Source organism: Homalodisca vitripennis, chromosome 7, assembly GCF_021130785.1.
Source record: "Homalodisca vitripennis isolate AUS2020 chromosome 7, UT_GWSS_2.1, whole genome shotgun sequence".
NCBI lineage: Eukaryota > Metazoa > Arthropoda > Insecta > Hemiptera > Cicadellidae > Homalodisca > Homalodisca vitripennis.
Window position 1 is genome coordinate 26,679,756 of NC_060213.1, and position 8,080 is coordinate 26,687,835.

Below are 8,080 nucleotides of genomic sequence, written 5' to 3' on the forward strand. Positions count from 1 at the left end.
TACGATGAATTTATAAATATTTATACTTTGGTGTACCAAGCTGTTTTGTGCACCAAGTTAAAAATTTCATTGCTTTGTTTTATCATCAGGAATTAATGGAAAATAAATAGTCTTTTTTGTGTTGAAATCTTTTTTTAATGTTATATTTCCGATAGTTTTAACGTAATGTTGAATATCAAAGAAATAGTGCAATTTTCGTGTACAAATGAATATTTGGTGCATGAAGGATAACCTATGAATTATTTGAAATAACGTTGTATTTTACTAACTTTAGTCTCGTACAGCCATCTGTATTTTTCATTTCGAAATACAAATCTATGTTCTTATTCATTTAGTGTTGCCATTCGGTCATTCACAAACTTGGCCAATTGGGGAATTTAATACGTTCTTATTTCTAATACGTTCCCATTAGAAATAAGAATATACCCTCGAAGTACAAGAATACATCTGAACTGCACATATCTTCAGCTCTGTGACCCAACTGTAAATTATGCTTATGAATAAAAGAGACAAATATTGTATTTTTATATTTACTCACTGTATATAAGAAGTCAAAACCAGATTTATAAAAAAACAGTTCCTGAAAAAAAATTAGGAAAAACCTTAAATATTTGTACTTGGGATCCCCAGACCCTCTGCATCTGCGACATGTACGATACAGTAAATCCGCCCCTGTGTATTTGAATATATTATAGTTTGATATTTTATTATAGTGCTGCATGAATGTGTATGTGTAGACTCTGTATACTGTCTTGTAATAGTACATTTGTTGGTTTTATTTTGCAATTATTTAAATTTATTGAACTATTGAAAATAAATCAACGTTTCTACAAAAGTTGGATGTTAACAGTTTATGAATCCTATTTTTTACGAGAAAGAAGGTTTAGGAAATGAAACACACCATATTGATATCTATTCTTTCTTGAAACACAACAGTACAAATAAAATATATTTTACATTTAATTGTTCATATTGTATAAAACATTTGTATTAAAATACAATGACTTTCACACTTACTTTATTAAACAATAAAGATAAATATTCATAATCAGGCACTTCTGAATAAATCGTTTAAGGCACTTTGCCTTATTAGTAACAGGAATTATTAAATTACTTTATGAATAATCATTATGTTAACACGTTAACTGTGGCAGACATCTTACAGCGCAGAACCAGATTGAGAATAGCCAAGATCACTTAGTATAGAGCCGCAGTGAAGGTGTTAAACTTTAAAATACACATCAAATTATCATATGCAGTGACTGAGTGAATCACAGACTCTGTTGACTAAATTGCATGTGCGAAACGTGTTGTAAGATGCAAAACCCTAAAAAAGTGTTTAATAATTGATATGTAGAACTTACAAAAATATTCATTCAATAGCCAAGTCACTTCTGCCAAATTAACATAACCCAAAACTGCCACTGTTGTAATATTAATATTATAATACATGTAGTTTCATAGTACCATAATTTACATTATATAAAGCACAACTAAATCTTGCAGTAAACTATGTTTAGCTTACAAATCAGTTGTTCGAAACGTTGAAAAACTACCAAATATACAACAAACAGACAGTAAGTACATAATGAATGTGTTATCCAATAATTTAATTTTTTATTAAACTTTTAATAAAACGAATTAATTATTACATAATTTGTGTTTTTGACTAACAGAACAGTTATTACCCAATAAGATAGAGCACTTATCATACTCAAGTAATAAAAACCACAGATTCAACTAGACGCAAGACAGATTGCTCTTGTGGTATTTTTGTACAAAGAAACTGGTGAGAGAAAATCTATCTCCTCAAAGAATTATGAGAAAACAAAAATATAATTTTATAAATTTACAAACCCAGTTGATTGCCAAATGTGATGTCCTTGAAAGATTTCAATCTTCATGAGGTGTTAATGTTCAATGAGTCCTACTATAGATAAACCGCTTGCAAGGAAACCTGCGCAGAAGCAAATTTCAGAGCAGTAGTTCTGAAGGGGGGGGGGGGTTGTGGTGGAGAGTAGGACCAGCACCTTCTTGTATCTGTTTATCAGCTGTGAGGATCGTGTCTCGCTCACACAGTTTTGTTTACACTGCAGCTACTTTTCCTGCTCTATAACTACATTATATTTTTGTGTGCAGACATATACAAGTGTCGCAGCCTAAGCATAAAATATTAATTTAACAGATTAATGTAGCCATAGACGTATCCAGGGTGCTTGCATTTTGTTGTGAGGTTAGCCGCGCAGTGGCAGTGGCCAGTAGAGATGTGTCGTTCGTTTTTGACCAGTTCGATTCAAACACCCAGTCAAGTGAACTAGTGATTCGGATCAAAGTGTTTCAAAAGATCCATTCACCTCGAAAGTTTCTTTCACTTTTTCCTGCCAACTTAATCAATTTAATATTTTTTTCAAATCAGATACATTATTTTTAATAATCGTTAAAACTTACAATATTATAATTAAGTTCACCTAACATCACCTAACTATCTAAAACTATAAAGTTTATGCTTTAAGTTACACTAGGTCCCCAAAATTGTTCAGTTGTTCGTTTTGTTCACTGCTAACTGATTAAGAATAAAACCGTAATCATATAACTCAACGGGGGGGGGGGGGGAATAGGGAAAGTGAAAAGTGGTGGAAGTTAATCGGTTGGATATAAAATATCTTGTTATTTATAACAAAAAATTATTTTCAAACCAGCAATATGTCAGTTTAATTTCTAGTAATTTATTTACAACATTTGTAAGGGAATAACCTTACTTATATGATAAATCAAAGGCATATCAATCATTCAAGTCCATTGATTAATAAGTATTAACATTTAAAATATTTAGTAATGTATCTGGTAACTTACATTTACATTTTTATCAGTTTTAATAGATCTATTTACATTGACTAGATTCCTGAGACAATACATTAATTTATTGTTATGTATCTATAAATTTACTGTACAATATACTGTTCCTTCTTCTATTTGAACACTTTTTTACAAACAGATCCTTTCGTTCACTCGGTCGTTACATTCAGTCGTTCATTTTGTTCGGTCAACACTATGAACACGCTTTAGTGGGAAGGCTCAGTAACTCTGTACTGACCGGTTCAAATGAATGAATCGCAGCAGTGAACGAGACCGACTGAACCGGATTAATAAGATGATCCTATAGCATACTGGCAGTTGGTTTCCTTTAACTCACAGGCTCTTTTTGGATGATTTGCAGACTTTTTTTATAAAGTGTATAACAATCTTTGTTTAATGTAAACATATGCATATTTGGTATAATTTTTCACAATTAACTAGAGAATACTGTTACGTTTAATATGAATCCTAAATGTTAGTAATTAAGATTGTCCTTGTAATTCAAAGTTATGAAACCGGTTGTAAAAAATAAAAAGGTTCTGGGCGTACAGCTAGGAACAATAATTAGGTAGATAAATTTAAAATCACAATACAGCAAAATGTTCAAAATTTATTCCGGTTTCAGAAACTATAATATAGTTTCATATGGTTTATTTTGTTTAACACATTCACGATGATGGCTTATTTGCCGTAGAATTTGTCAATAATAATGGCAAATACCATGTGTTTTAGATTAAACAAGAAAGTTAAGTATAATCAAGAAAAGTATGTAGGCTTTGCAATTTTTTCAGAAAAAAATTATTTGAATATTTTTTTATTGTTTCTTCGTGTACCCCTAGGGGTTTAAAAAAAATTCATTTACCTTAAAAATTAATATAATATGCTCCCGATGGGGTACATGATAATCTGAGGTATTTATTTATTAAGCGCAAGATCAAATTTAACAATCTCCAACACAGGTAAAGAATAAAAAGCAATAAGGAAGTGCACAGCAATGTGTATCCCATCGAGCGCACAACGCACTTTACAAAAGCCCGGTGTGTACTTGACCAGGTACACAACATCAGTTGTGAAAGATTGCGTGCATTTTATAGGATACACGTCGCCATGAACGTGTTAATATGAAGTATAGTACATAAACTGGAAATAGCACTTAAAAATTATATTTTTTTTATACCAAGGAAAATTATATTTTTTATTTTTAAAGGAGAGGCCGATCCCCTTTTAGGCCTTATTCTGTCCGTCCTCATGGGCCACTGGCCTGTGCGAGGATCTTATCAAACAGAATAAAATAAAAATACTGCATAAAATTACTAATAATAAAATAAAAAATATAAAAAAAATTAATAAAATGCAGTAATATATAAAATTACTGCATAAAACACATCAATTGGTATCAGAACTTACTCTTTCCACCCACTATAATTATATAAATATAAAAATACGAATCAATGAAGACAATATATTTACTTCAAAACAATTACGAACACAAGACGGAGCGCTGCTGACAAAAATAGCATTAGTTACAATGTATGGACAAACCACCTGACCATAGCTATAGTACAAGGCACATCATTGCAAGCTTGCTGTATGAGCAGTTACAGCACCCCACTTCCCCACCCCCCACATGGCGGTGTTGCAACATTGTCATACCAGCTGATTGTTAGTATGAAGCGACATGACCATGTCTCACTTCGTTCCAGTTGTTTACATCTGTCTCCGGCTTTCGATTATTATACATGTTTTCATATTACATATTATTTTTTGCTAACGTTCTGTGTCAAAGTATTATAGTGTGCTTAACCTGTATTAAATTCCAAATTCAATTACACTTCTGTCACCAAGAAAATTAGTTATATTTTTATTATTATTATTTTTTTAAATCAAATCATTATTGCTTTAAACAACTTTGCTTTATATTACAATGTCTGCTCAAGCAGATAATGTATAACATCTGATGTTATTGCTTCGCACAGCTTATTGTCTTCTGCTTTGTGTTTTTTAAACAAACACGCCCCCGATCGTAAACATTCTATTTTCAAATGAGAGTTGTTTATAGTGGTTGGACTAATATAGTTGAAACACAGGAAAAATTCGATTCTACAATTAATTGAAATTTAAATAATTAATAAATTACCAAAAAATGCATAGTGTACTACAAGAGAAAAAAATAAATATTCTTGAAATTTTCAGTGCTTAGGAAAAAAAAACATTTATTCTGAAACATTATTCTTATATTTGTACATATGTTATGGTATTTCTGTGTAGAGAAATAAATTTCAAATGAAATAAAAGCAACAATTGTCTTTTATATTATTGTGCACACAAAAACAAATATTTTGAAAGTTTCAAAAAATTCCAAAATAATTTTTTGTTTGTACAGCATTTATTTGTTTAAGTATATGACAAAAAATATTACTATTTATTTATTATTAAAGCCCATTTCATGGCAATCCAAAAGAATATATAAAATGTAACCAAATAAATTGTAATTTTTTTATAAATATAACAAAATCCTTAAATTACAGCATTTTTAATAAGATAACCCTAGATGTGCTCAATGTAAAAATACGTATAAGCCAATGGGTTAAAAAAGTGACAAAATAATGCTAGTGATAAAAAGCAGTTAAGTGCTTCTCTAATTCTTTTTCAATTCTAAAATTTTACAACTAACTTATTTCTATTCTTCGTTGTAGATCTGAATTATGTATTGAAACATTGTTACAAATATCACAGTCTAATTGAAGGCCACCGTAACAACTAACAAACTTTAAACATGACTTAATACAATTATAAACTATCTACTTGTACAAGTAAACATATGTTATATACAATAAATAAATATATACAACACTAAATTCTAATTAAAAGTACATCTGATTTGTTTTTATAATCGTGTGTCCAATTCCATATAACTCTAGTCAGAGTTATTTGCCAGAAAGTACAGCATAAACATATGCTTGTCACAAAAATTATGTTAAATAATGTCTATTTACAAATTTTCTGGTAGCTAAATGAGAGAATGTAAATCACTTTGTTTAACAGTTTATATGTTGTTGTATTAAGTTTCATAAGCCACAAAGATAAAAAGTTTCTTTCAAATCAAACTACTGTTCAAAACTGTATAATTAACTATCTAAATGGAAATTAAAGTTATTTGTAGACATTCACTGCAATTTGTGTTAAATGAAATTAAATAATCCCACAAAAAATTATGAACTGGCATTGTTACTAAAGCCTACACAAAATATAACTAGCCTACAGCACAAATAGGTGAAATCTGGATAGTGATGTAAAGAAGTAAGAACAGAAATAAATAATAGCAATAGGAGGGACATTCAATCAGTAACAAGACAAATTTTTTTTTCCTTCCTGAGGGAAGAGGACAGTTTGTCCCCGCACTTAGTCCTAAAAAGGACCTTTGCGCCTCCCTTACTTTAATTTGTGCCCTCAAAGAACGAGGCTTTTGCAAAAGCCAATCAGATTTAAGGGCTCCTGTTCTCTAATGTCCTTGGGGCTGAGGAGATATGCTCCCAAGTATATTTTCCTAGTCTCTATGATGGCAGGACAATCCAACCAAATGTGCTCCACTGACTCCTCCTCTTCTCCACAGAGTCTACATTCGCTGCTCTGACTAAGGCCTACCTTCAAAAGGTGCTTCCTCAGAGGGCCATGTCCTGTCAACATTCCTAATATCAGTCTTATATCCTCCTTATTCTGGTCTAGGAGAGCTGTCCACGCTTTTGCGTAAGGAGAGATAAACATTTTGGATATTCTTAAACCTGAGGCTCTACTCCAATTCTTGTGTCTTGTCCTCTTTTCCCAATCTTTGACCAGAGCTTTAATGTTGGAGAAGGCTATCCCACAACCTGGCTCAGGCCCCACCAATGTGGATTCTGCTCCCTTTTTGGTGAGGATGTCCGCTTTTTCATTCCCATGAATACCTTCATGACCCGGTACCCAACCGAGTGTTACTCTGTTATTTGTTGCCAGCTCTGCTAGAGCATTCCTGTATTCCCAGACCGCTTTTGAATCAATCGAACAAGACAAATTAGTACCGCTCAAAAACGGCTGAATTGATGCATATGAAACTTTAGGATATAAAGTTGGCAAACTTGAGATGACATCTGATGAACTGTTCCATTAGATTTTGCACACATAGCTCCAAATTTACTCAGTTAACAAAGGCGAGTCCACTCGAGAATTGAACTGTGGAAAAGCAATGTGCCGTGATCAGAATTTTAGTCGCAGAAGGTGAGAAATGTTGTAAAATCCACAACAGAATGTTAAAAGTGTACAGAGACAATGGTTTGAATCAATCGAACATTAACAAATGGGTACAACAGTTTCAAAGTCATTGTACAAAAGTTTCTGACAAGCAACGCAGTGGACAACCAGCCGAAGTTGGCATTTCCTCTCTCAAACTGAGGAACTTGGGTGTGGGAGAGGAAGCAGCAAAATGGTTTAACAGCTACCTTAGTGATAGGAAACAGATAGTGGAAATAGCCTATACAAAAAACAGCACAAGATATAAGGCCCAATCCAGAGCTGTTAACATACAAAGGGTGTGTACCGCAGGGCTCTGTACTGGGACCAGTCCTCTTTCTCCTTCTCACGAACGACTTCCCTAGTTGGATTGGTGAAGATGGACATACCGTCATGTATGCCGACGACACAGTCCTAACGTTTGCCGATAAGACACCAGAATTACTAAATGAAAGGGCCAGTACACAATTCCACAGGACTAAGCAATACTGCTCCTCCAACGATCTGGCCCTGAATGAAAACAAAACAGTACAGATGACTTTCACCACCAAACAAACTGACACTGCTGTATCGCTACCTGGACTTGTAACTGAAAACACCACGAAATATCTGGGCATCATAATTGATTCTAAGCTGTCATGGAAACCTCATATAGACCAGCTCTGCAAGAAACTATGCTCTGGGATCTACGTCATACGCAGAACCAAGCAAGTGTGCAGCTCAGAGGCAGCCAGAGTGGCCTACTTTGTTCTGTTTGAGTCCCACCTTAGGTATGGCATTGCAACCTGGGGAGGAGCTTCTAAAAAACAACCTAGACAAAGTACTAATTAAACAAAAAAGAGCAATTAGATGCCTGGCTAACCTAAACTACAGGGACAGTTGTCGAGAGTCTTTCAAGGAACTGAAAATTCTTACAGCCATCTCACTTTACATCCGAGAAGTAATCCTTCACACCTTC

At 33.1% G+C, this 8,080-nt stretch overlaps 1 long non-coding RNA gene across 1 annotated transcript; it reads right to left on the reverse strand.

The window, feature by feature from the left end:
• Positions 1 to 905: 905 nt before the first annotated feature.
• Positions 906 to 5,192, reverse strand: LOC124365737. The gene is made up of 2 exons (XR_006922740.1): positions 2,387 to 5,192; positions 906 to 2,354 (listed from the first exon to the last, which is right to left on the reverse strand). It is a non-coding gene; the product is annotated as an uncharacterized LOC124365737 (long non-coding RNA).
• Positions 5,193 to 8,080: the final 2,888 nt, after the last annotated feature.